Source organism: Setaria viridis, chromosome 7 (genome assembly GCF_005286985.2).
Source record: "Setaria viridis chromosome 7, Setaria_viridis_v4.0, whole genome shotgun sequence".
NCBI classification, from domain to species: domain Eukaryota; kingdom Viridiplantae; phylum Streptophyta; class Magnoliopsida; order Poales; family Poaceae; genus Setaria; species Setaria viridis.
In genome coordinates this window covers 7,639,975-7,652,317 of record NC_048269.2, presented here as the reverse complement: position 1 = coordinate 7,652,317, position 12,343 = coordinate 7,639,975, and positions in this window count along the sequence as shown.

Sequence of the window (12,343 nt, the reverse complement as noted above, 5' to 3'; positions counted from 1 at the left end):
ATGTGTGTGGACTACCGACCCCTCAATACTGTGACCGTCAAGAACAAGTACCCACTGCCACGCATTGATGTCTTGTTTGATCAGTTAGCTGGAGCAAAAGTGTTCTCCAATATCGATCTTCGTTCGGGTTATCACCAAATCAAGATCCGACCCTGCGACATACCCAAGACAGCCTTCTCCACAAGGTATGGACTATACGTGTACCTGGTCATGTCCTTTGGACTCACCAATGCACCCGCCTATTTCATGTACCTCATGAACTCGGTGTTCATGCCCGAGTTGGACAAGTTTGTTGTGGTGTTCATTGATGATTATCTCGTGTACTCAAGGAGCGAAGAAGAACATGCCGATCATCTTCATGTAGTTCTCCAAAGGCTGAGAGATCACCAACTCTATGCCAAGTTCTCCAAGTGTGAGTTTTGGTTAGATAGTGTCAAGTTTTTGGGACACACTATCTCCAAGGATGGTATAGCCGTCGACCCCAGTAAGGTACAGGAAGTTATGGAATGGAAGCCTCCTGCCTCAGTGCACCAGATCAGAAGTTTCCTTGGACTGGCAGGCTACTATCGGTGCTTCATACCGGATTTCTCTGAGATAGCTAAGCCGATGACACAGTTGTTGAAGAAAGGGGTCAGGTTCGCGTGGAGCGACAAGTGTGAAGAAGCCTTCAAGACCCTGAAGCACTTGCTGACCACAGCCCCAGTTTTGGCTCAGCCCGACCCTTCTAGGCCGTTTGATGTGTACTGTGACACCTCTGGCACTGGACTTGGGTGTGTTCTTATGCAAGACAACCGAGTCATTGCCTATGCCTCACGGGCATTACAACCTCATGAGCTGAACTACCCGACCCATGATCTTGAGTTGGCAGCAGTGATTCACGCCTTAAAGATATGGAGACACTATCTGATGGGCACCCACTGCAACATCTACACCGACCACAAGAGCCTCAAGTACATCTTCACTCAAGCCGACCTCAACATGCGCCAAAGAAGATGGTTAGAGTTGATAAAAGACTATGACTTGGAAGTTCACTATCATCCCGGCAAGGCCAATGTGGTGGCCGATGCTCTTAGTCGCAAGAACTGTTGCAATTGCTTGTCGGCAACAACTTTCACCGAGACTCTGTGTCATGAGATGGGGAAACTTAGTTTGGAAATTGTTCCCCATAGAACCCTCGGCCACATCACCCTTGACTCAGTTTTGGAAGACCAAATACGGTCAGCACAAGTGGAGGATGAGGAAATAAAATGGATCATCAGGAAGATCTCATTGAAGGATGAAGGGTATAAGCATTTTTGACAGGATGAGATTGGGAAGGTGTATTATGGAAACCGACTGGTTGTACCAGCCGACCCCAACATTAAGAAGCAAATCTTAGATGAAGCTCATCTCTCCAAGTTCTCAGTCCATCCTGGCAGCAATAAGATGTACCATGATCTCCGTCAAACCTTCTGGTGGAGTGGAATGAAGCCAGAAATTGCCCGTTATGTTTCAGAATGTGATACCTGTTGACGTGTCAAAGCTAGCCATCTAAAGGTAGCAGGTACCCTGCAGCCCCTACCTATTCCCTCTTGGAAATGGGAGGACATCAGCATGGACTTCATAGTTGGACCGCCCCTTACATCACAGCGACATGACTCCATCTGGGTTATAGTGGACCGCCTGACCAAGACCGCCCACTTCCTTCCTATCCGCACCACCCACACAGTCAAGCAGTATGCGGAGTTGTACCTCGACCGCATAGTTTCCCTACACGGTGTACCCAAGACCATCATCTCTGATCGAGGAGTTCAGTTTGTGGCACGCTTTTGGGAGCAACTACAAGCATCCATGGGCACCAAGCTCATCCGTAGCTCAACATATCATCCTCAAATAGATGGTCAAACCGAAAGAGTCAATCAGATCCTTGAAGATATGTTGAGAGCTTGTGTCATCCATTATGACAAAAATTGGGACAAGTGCTTGCCCTTGGCAGAGTTCTCCTACAACAACAGCTACCAGGCCAGTTTGAAAATGGCACCGTTTGAAGCCTTGTATGGCCGGAGATGTCGGACACCCTTGAACTGGTCCCAAGCAGGAGAAAGACAGATCTATGGCCCTGACTTAGTGGCAGAAGCCGAAGAGCAAGTAAGGGTAATTCAAGCAAATCTCAAAGCTGCCCAATCTCGACAAAAGAGTTATTCCGACAGGCGAAGAAGGCCCCTACAGTTTGATATTGGTGACCATGTGTATCTTCGAGTCTCCCCGACCAAAGGAGTACAACGGTTTGGAGTGAAAAGCAAGTTGGCTCCCCGCTACATTGGCCCTTATGAGATTGTGGAGATCTGTGGACCCGTGGCTTACCGGATCCAACTCCCAGAACAGCTATCGGCCATACACGATATTTTCCATGTGTCTCAACTGAAGAAATGTGTCCAAGTTCCAACTGAGATCTTAAAGCCAGAGCAGCTTCAGATCGAGCCCGACCTAACCTACACCGAGTACCCAGACCGAGTTCTTGACCAGAAAGAGAGGCATACCCGGCGCCAAATGGTCAAAATGTACAAGATCCTCTGGAGAAACCACACGGAGGATGAAGCAACATGGGAAACCGACGAGTATCTGAACAAGCACTTCCCAGGTTTTCTGTCTCGTCAAGGAGGTAAGAATGGCACACCCTACTTTGATACCTGAATCTCGGGACGAGATTCTTTTTAAGAGGGGTAGGCTGTGACGACCGGCCCCAAATCTTCCAAGTTAATCTTAATCCGAGCCCCTGATCACCTGTCTTAGCTTTCCAAGCCTAAGTGTTCAACTTCCCGACCGGTCCCGACCCTTGAGACCCGACCCCTCCCCGCCTGTCTCCAGTTCGGACCCCGCCAAACCCCAACTCACCGTCGGATCCTTCTAAGTCTTTCCCAAAACATCCGTTCTATCTGACCGGTGGACCCATGAGATCTTTTTCCCTCAGATCTTCCGCGACAGGCGCACTCGAGTTGCATGCCCGCTTCAAAGTTTCCCCTCCGTGTGGCTCAACTTCTCCGACGCTCGCCGCTCCGCCTCGTCTCTGGCCCGCGACCGAATGGATTCTCGCGCCCCCTTCCCCAATTGCAGCGGAAGCCCCTCTGCAACCTTTCTGCAACGCCTCGCTTCCCGCGCCCATCATCACATCGCCAGATCCTGGCCGCAGAGCCCGATGTCGCCCATCTTTTCCGTCACTTCGGCACAGTCGCGCCGCCTGGTCTTCGCTACCCGACGATTCCTCCTCCGCCAACCCTGACCATGGCAGCGACAGCTCCTTTCCCTGCCTGTCAGAAGCCGCCCGACAATCTGTTGCTCTGCGCTCGCCCGCGCGCTCGCGGCTGCCTGTCTTCTCACCTGTGCGCCCTTGATTCTAGCGCCGTTAATCCGGTCACTTCCATCAACTCTACCGCACGACGACGCCCGCCTCCGCCAAATCTCAACCACCGGCATACCCGCTCCTACGCCGCCCTGACGTCAGAGCCCAATGACCGCTGGCGTCATCCCTGAAGTCCTGCTCCACCGCCCTCGTCGCTCAATTGCCGCCCAGGTAGAGCACTCCATTGCTTCTTCCCCGGCCTTCGCACTGCTCCCCTTCTCACTCCCGCGCCGCTTCCCTTCTCCCTTCCCAGCCGCTATAAAAGGGAATGCGCGAGCCCCGCCGGAGTTCCCTCCGCCATCGCTGCCTTTCCGCCATTTCTCTTGCTCCCTGCTCAAGCTCCCAGCACCACACACTAAGTCCCTGAGGAACTCTCCTCTCCGCTCCACTCCATTTTCCCCAAGCCATCCAGCTCACTTGTGATCCACAAGAAGCACTACCGCCGCCGGAGTACTGCAGGACCTAGCCGTTGTTCAAAACCTTAGCCCCTCCGCCCAGGCCTGTTTCTTCCCGACCCCAAGCTTTCCTTGTAGGAAGAAGGTAAGCTGCCGACCCCTAGTCCGTCTCGTCCGACCCTTGTCCGCTTCGCCCGACCCCTCTTATCCGCTCGACCCCAGTTCCGTCTCGCCCGACCCTGTCTGTTCCGCCGACCCTTCTCCGCCTCGCCCGAGGGCTCGGCTGTAACCTTTTTCTTCAAACTAAGGGTGTATGTGTAAAACTTGGGAACCCTTCAGCGTTGAGTCTGAGGATCCCTAGCACACCAACCCTCTGGTTTAAGGGCCAGATCACAAGTTCCTTTCCTCGGACCCTTACCTCTTGATCTCCACCAGCTCTCTTGAACCTTCCCACCCTCCTGCTTTTTGTCACGAGTTTCGGGGCTCAGACTTGGAAGTGTTGCTATTGAAATAACCGTCTATGCTAACTAATGCATTGCATTCATGTAGAGCTGTGCCTCGCCGACGGCTTCTACGAGCTGCACCCGGCGCCAGAAGACGACGGTGTAGCTGAGCTCCTACCCTCTGAAGCCGAAGCCGCCCCAGAAGTTGAGCAGTTCTCTTCCTCCTTGCTCGAAGGCAAGCCCCGGTTGCATGAAAACCCTATGTTGTTTTACCAAACTTGCGCATGCCTTCTTTAACATGCTTGTGCATTTACGTATAGGAGTTGTTTGGAACCCTAGATGCACGAGCTAGCTCCCATGATCTGAACACTAGCTGTTGGACCGAGTAGATGCTTTGCTTAAATAGGAAAACGGTAAAAGCCGAGTGATTTCCTGTCACTCGCGAGTTGTAGGAGTTGGATGTCTACCCTTCTGTTACAACTATAAGGACGATGGACAAGGCAGGGTTGAGGTAACTCTTTGGTGGACGGATGGTCGCCCCGTCTATCTATGAAACTTGCTAAGGCCCGACAGTGGTGGTGTTCGTGATCAAGTATTTGAAGGTACTAATCTCATACCTAGTATGGGATGGGGAAGCCTAGTACCTGATTGAACTAGGGCGTGGCTTATATCCCTGCTGGCCCTGGAATGAGGTTCCCATGGTGCATCATGTGGGTGCAAGTGCGGTCACAGTACGGTAGAGACCGGGACTGTGGAGCATTGCATGCCAAGGGAAGTTTGGACCTGACACGCGCCTGGGAATTGATGGGGACAGCCGACACAGGAAGCGACCCTCGTGGTGCGCAGATGTCGTGAGATTAGGTTCGCCATGCATGGTTAAGAAACTCGAATCGATTCGTCTGCCTCTCACAGTTTGAGACTGCTTGATCGCTATGTCACCCTAAGTAAATAAGGAATCTGATGATGACATGGTTTTGTTGATGATATATTTACCTTTTGGTTGGTTCTATGATTGTTTAGCATAGTTGAAAAACCTAGACCGGATGATGAACTTAGAACCTGAGCTAAAACTTGAAACTAAGGTTTTACTTAGTGCTTTTGGCAAACAAACCCCTCAGCCAAAAAGCCTTGCATGTCTAGAAGTGGGGAGTAGCTTTACTCCTGTCGGTTAAGTCTTGTTGAGCTTAGTAGCTCAGCCTTGTTGTGGCTCCTGTTTTTCAGGTGAAGTTGCTGCTCTTGACCCTTCTCCCGCTGGCACTTGGCCGCCCCAGCTCCCTCCGGGTTGGACGGTCGAGTGGGATCCCTCCTCGGACGGCGAGGAGAGGGATCAGTGATGTCCCGGCTGGACTCACCAGGGATGTCCGACCCCGACGTTGTGCTTCCGCTAGTGGTTTTATCTTCTGTTGTCTTTCTTGAAAACCTTGTAAAACTCTGATGTTTATTTCCTAACCAAAATAAGTGGTTAAGTTGTTAACTCGGTGGACTTGTTGTATTCTCTGGAACCGCTCACCTTCGTGTGGGTCTGCTAAAATGGTCCTGTTCAAGTGGTTAAATCGGAAGAAATCCGACGACACTTCGTGTTTACTCGGGTTAGACATGAGCGTCGCGTATCAGGCGGCTAAATCATGTTTAACCAAGTAGATCCGAAGTGGATCCGCCACATGTATATGACCCGTGTAGGACCAGTGTTGAAGGCTTAGGTAGATGGCGGTGTTGGTTGTTGTGGTATGCCTTGAAGGAACTCAAGTTCCTTTAATTCTTGTTGTAACTCTTCTAACTGCTTTTTGGCCTCATTCACGATTGCTGCCCTGTTGGCTGCCTCTCTTTGAGCTTGCAGTTGCTGTGCGAATCTTTCTTTCTGCCTTTTCATTTCTTCAAGATGCCTCAGGACCGAAGCTAACTCATCCTCTGAGTTGCTTGGGGCTTCATCTTCTGTATCTATTCGCGGCTGAACTTTGTTGTAGGTGTCCTGCGCGGCATTTTCTCTCAGTGCTTTTGCTCTGAGGACCTCTTCGACTCTCCTGTAACCCTCTTCCCTATCTGTGGCAATCTGCTGAACTGGCTTGTATGAAACAAGTTGCCTGCCCATTATAGCTTCGAGCTCAGATGTGGTCTTCCTCTTCTTTTGCAGTGGCATCGTGGGTTTCTTGGTGGCTTAAAGCATGGTGGGCACCAAATGTTGGGTCGTTACTCCCTGCGAAGCCAAGACTCAAAAAGATTAACAAAGGAGTGGGAATATGAATTGTCACTTCATTGAGAGATGTAATGTCCCTTTACAATGGGAGGAGACCCACCTTTTATAGTGTCCGGGATGCACGTGCACTTTACATAGTTGCCCTCACTCAACTACTACATTCCCAGAATATTCCTTACATTTGAGTCATTCATGCGTCATGTTTTTAGGGCTATTCTGATAGTCCCATGATTTCCGCTCTCACAAGGCTCCATGTTTTGTGCTCCTTTTGTTGCTCACACCATCGTATTTCCCAGCTTCGCACCTGAGGCCCAGCCTGTCTTTGGGTTCTTTGGCCTTCTCACCGGCGATTTTCTTCCTGGGCTGGCAGCCAAAGTGAGCTTCGGGTGTTGTGTTGTCCTCAATCACTCTCTCTAAGCTCGCTCAACCTCGGTCATGCTTGTCTTCCTTCTTGCATACTGACACTAAAGCAAGATCATCAGGTTAGGAATAAATGTTGATTCACTCTACCTTCGGCTCCGAGCCTCACACGGCACCCGAAACCGGGAAGTTATTCCCGAAGCTGTGAGAATCCAGGGACGATGCAAGAGATGGTCAACCAAGATATTCATCAAGCGTTGATCAATCAATCTTCAGTGATGACCAACACCGTTCACAATGTTGTCGTCAACACTTTACTAGGGGGAGCTTCTCAAGGTTATCGAGGTCCAGCCTATGAGTCTCCTAGTAGGGTGAATAGTGCCCCAATCGGAAACATCATGACAGCGCCTGGTATGACTCATTCGGTTTCTCAGCTGATGCAATCAAGAGGAGGCTACAATGTTATGCCACCACTAACGCAAATGGGGACTCAGACTTCCCTAGTATATTCTACTCCATCGCTGTTGACTTCATCATCAGCGCAATGGGGAGTAGCAGGAACACCAATCGGATGGAACTCAACCACTGGGTTTGAAATCCCTCTAGAGTCATTCAACCCATCCACAGGGTTTCATATACAGACTCCTCAACCGATGACTCAATATCAACAGCAAGATACTTCAGAAGTCAATGGGGGAACCGGCACTTTGATGCCTCATCAAGATGGGTCAGCAATGGTATTGTATAATCAGGAGGCAGGCACACTACAGCACGTTTACCTTCCTCAGCGGCAAGCATCGGCTTCTCAGCCGATAGTTTAGCCGCAGCGTCAGCAACAAGCATCGGCTGCTCAGCCGATAGTTTTGCCACAACTGAAGCAACAAGCATCGGCTTTTCAGCCGATGATTCACTTGTTTATGCTGCAATAGCCATAGATTGCACACCAGCAGGTAGATTGGGCTGCAAAGATAGCTGAAGTAATGCAAGATCAGTTCGGGTTAAAACCTAAGCAGCAGACTTACATGTACAGAATATCGTATCCACCTACTTACGATCTACTTCCTTTTCCCCATCGGTATAAAGTTCCTGACTTTACCAAGTTCTCTAGACAAGATGATACTTCTATGGTGGAGCACAACAACCGATTCATTATTCAATGTGGAGAAGCAGCCATGCAGGATGCATTGAGGGTTCGGCTATTCTCATCGTCTTTGTCCGGATCAGCCTTTGCGTGGTTCACGTCACTTCTAGCGAATTCTATTATTTCCTGGGCCGATCTGGAGAAGCAGTTTCATAAATACTTCTTTGCCGGAGTCCACGAGATGAAGCTCATGGATCTGACTGGTTTGGGGTAGAGGAGTGGTGAGTCAGTAGCTGGCTTTATACAAAGATTCAGAGAAGTCAGAAACAAATGCTATAGTTTGGTCCTAAGTGATAGCCAGCTAGCTGAAGTAGCCTTTCAAGAACCCTTGCTGCACATCAAAGAAAAATAAGCATCGCAAGGGTTTGAAAGTCTAAGTCAGCTTGTGCATCAGATGTCAAACCAGAAAGTGCACCCTTATGAGCAAAAGAGGAACTTCCAAAAGAGGGTTGCATATGTGGAGTACTCCGATTCGGATGAAGAGGTGGAAATCGGCTTGGCTGAATGGGTCAAAAACAAGAAGTCAGTTTCGTGTCCATTTGGCAAGAAAGAACCTGAAAAGTTTGGGTTCGATACTACCAAAGCCGACAAAATATTTGTTTGTTGTTGCAAGAGGGGTCACACACTTAAAGGGCTGGAAGTCCAATTCGGATATGATTCGAGTTGGATTAGGTTTAGAAGTACTAATGGGCCTTGGACCCAGAGGCCCGTCAGGAACCTCTATAAATAGAGGGGTGGGGTGCCCTAGGGTTTCATCCCTTTGGCCGAAAACATCTACCGCGCCTCCCACGCCCTCGCCCTATTGCAACTCGTGGACCTAGTAGTCCAGCTTGCGATGCTTCCTCCCTGCACGTGTGGATACCTTGGAGGTGTTGCACCTGCAGCACTTGGATGAGCCACGACGAGCCACCGACGAGCCACGATGAGCCGACGACGAGCCGCGGCACGAGGACGATCTTGCTGCACGTGGACGAGCTGCTGAGGAGCTGCTCGACGTCGACGTGATTGACTACGTGTTCGACTACGCTGATCGACTTCGCTGCCCTGACGCAATTCTACATCTTCCGAACCAGTGTGTCGAGTGGTAATCCTGTGATCCATATATGGCAGTTTTCCTGGTTTATGTGGTAGAAAAATTTTGTTTTTGCGCTAGCGTAGCCTACCTCATATCCCGACACAATTAGCATAGACTCATTTTTGGCCATATTTGACAGAGAAAGGGTGATGCACTGGTTGATATAGTATTGCTCCCAAAGGGGTCTTTTTGAAGCTGCTATTATGAGATACCAGTCTTTCCATCCTGTTGTATGACCAGGCCAGGATCTAAAGGCTTGACTCCAGTCAATTAAATCCATGGATGCAAGGTTGAAGGGGGTCCTATTGGTTTCTAAGTTGATCAGATCTGTTGGGTCAGGATTCCCCATAGGGCCTAAGCAGACACATCCGGGCCTATCATCTATAGGAATGGTGATCCTATTCCTAAGTTCCTGAGAATACGGACATTTCTAGATTAGATGAGGAAAAGCAAGAATGCAGAAAGAATGACGGGAGATAGGAAACATACCTCAGGGATTGAAGAAAGGCTTGCAATGGATGGAGCAGACGTACGACTTGAAGCAACCGTTGGGGAACACGGACGGGTCGCTGAAGATCGCTTTTTTGCTCGAGGAAGGAGAAGAACAAGATCATCTTTGATGCGCGAAAGGGTGAGCCAGCAGAGGAGGAAGATGATGACCGTGGATTTATAGTCTTGCCTGTGAAGGGTATGTATGGCATTTCATCCACTATCCGTGCGAAATACGAGAAGCTGTTGTTCATATGCTCTTTTTCAGGAAGGTGAATCATGGCTGAGAGAATTTCGGAGCAAAAAATATATTTTACTGCGGAACTGTTGTTCACCGGCGCTTTCATAGGAAAGTAAATCATCACCGAGAGAATTTCGGAGGCAAAAGATATATTTCACTCTGAAACTGGGGGCATGTGTTGACACCATTTTTTGACATGTGTCAAAACTAGCATCAAAAGGAAGCAGAGATGCTGATGCATGACATAAGGGCAATGGCTAGTGAAAACAACCGATAGAGTCACAAAGGTTCAGCCGATGAAAGGTGACGGAGACCCAGCTGATGAGGATGGGAGGTGTCAGCCAATGAAGGGTGACGAGGACCTAGCCGATGCGAGCAAGAGGATTCTAGCTGATCCGAGATATTGGGGTTCGACCGTTGAAAGGCAAGAGAGTCGTGATCGGCGAAGATATTGTGAGACAATGGATGTAGAGTTGGTTGAGGGGGGCCAAATTCGTTTTTGACTCTTGTACGAGTCATTTTATTTAGACAAGTTTGTTTCTTTAGTTACAGATATTTGTAATTTACTTTATTTATTTGTAATATACTTTCAAGTCGGTGATTTCGCCAAAGTTCTCTTTTTCTTCACGAGTTCTTCCAAGCTAGCAGGGCTGCATCATCTTAATCTCCAGCTGGATTGTAAGTTCCACGTTTATCGAGTAATTTCTAGGCTTTAACTTCTGGTGCATCGCTATTGTTTTGTCTAGATTTATTCATCAAGTTATCGATATTTGCTAGATCTGCAAGTTTATTTGTTTAAATCTTGTTGATTTAGCTTTTATCACCACTATCCAGCTTGGAATAGGTTCCGATCGGCTTCTTTGTTTTTTAATCAAGAACTATTCTATAGCCAATTAGATCTATTTCAAGTGTTGTTTGCGTAGCATTGTTTAGGTTGCATTTCAACAGTTCCTTTGCATTGATTACACATACATCAGCTGACCTAGCCGATCGCCTTTTTCTGTATCGGCTACCCGGCCGTTACGATCTCCTGGTGCTAATCGAAACATCAGCCGATTTGCTCTTGAATTTAACATCTTCTTTGCCCTTGTCAATTAGCAGGTCAAATTGACTGGCACGCCTTGGATCGAGAGGGTTACAACCTGTACTTGAGTGAAGCAGATCTCTTAGGTCTTGTGTGTTAGTACACAAAGGTCACCGCCCGATTTTTGCGTCAACATATGCTTTCCTCTCATATGCATATACACCTTGCACTGACGTACACCCATTAGGTTTTTATCTTTCTTTTCACTAGACTGATTATGCCACAAGTTAAGAATCTTAGGATGTGTTGTTGGTTTGTTGGCAATTATTTCTACTCCCAATCGTCATTCTGGGGGTAGTATGTGCACTTGAATTGTTTTGCAGGCATAAAGAAGATGCTCTCACAAATAAAAAGAAAATAAATAAGAGGGATATGATTCGATGAAAATCAGATTTGGAGGCAACAATATTCAAAGCACCATAGCACCACCAATATTCTCCCGAGATGAAGTTCTATGGTAATTGAGAGGTGCGACCAAAGAAAAAAGCCATCTAGATCGTTAACATGAAGCATAGAAGCCTACTATGATCCCATCACTTTGATAAAAGCAAAAATTATGGAAAAGAAGCACCTTTAACACCATGCTAGTTGCCGGAGCAGCAATGTTGATGACCTTGAAGCCGAAGGATGCGCGGCATTGTGCCCTAAAGACCACAAGATCAAGATCAACAACATCTCCAGAGAGAAGCACTCGAAGTTATTGTTGTCATCAAAATTTTGCATCACCTCAGAGACAAACAACAAAAAAATTTTAGATATTCAGAAGCCCTATGAATTCTTTTTTCCAACGAATCAAGTAGCAAGGCATTTAGAGCTTCTTACAAGCGGTTTTGGCAAAATCATCGAACGTCGCATGTCCTAAAATCAGTTCTGGACAGCGTGCAGTGCTGTCATAAAATCGGCATAACTCTCTCGTATGAACTTCATTTTTGATGAATGACCACTTGTTGGAAATATAATTTCCAACTAGTTCCACCCATAAACGATCAAGTAGTTGACTCCACACTCAAGTGCACACTACTCTGCTTCCTTGATTGTTACTCAGGATATCACCAGATAGCTCTCAAAGAAGAAGATCAAGCCAAGACCGCGTTCATCAGCCCTTTCGGAGCATTCTGCTACAAGACAATATCCTTTGGATTGAAGAACACAAGTGCAACATACCAACGTGCAATTCAAATGTATTTTGAGAAACAACAACATCATAATGTGGAAGCCTATGTGGATGATGTAGTAGCCAAAACCAGAAATCCATATGATTTAATCGTAGACTTAGAAGAAACTTTCACAAGCCTGCGAGCATTCCGATGGAAACTCAATCCTACCAAGTGCATTTTCAGCGTACCATCGGGGAAATTACTCGGGTTCATCATTAGCCATCGAGGCATCAAAGCAAACCCTAAGAAAATCTCTACCATTACTAACATGCAAGCTCCATCTGGCATAAAAGATGTTCAGAAACTCATAGGCTGCATGGCGGCTCTAAACAGATTAATATCAAGACTTGGAGAATGGGGTTTACCTTTTTTCAAATTACTCAAA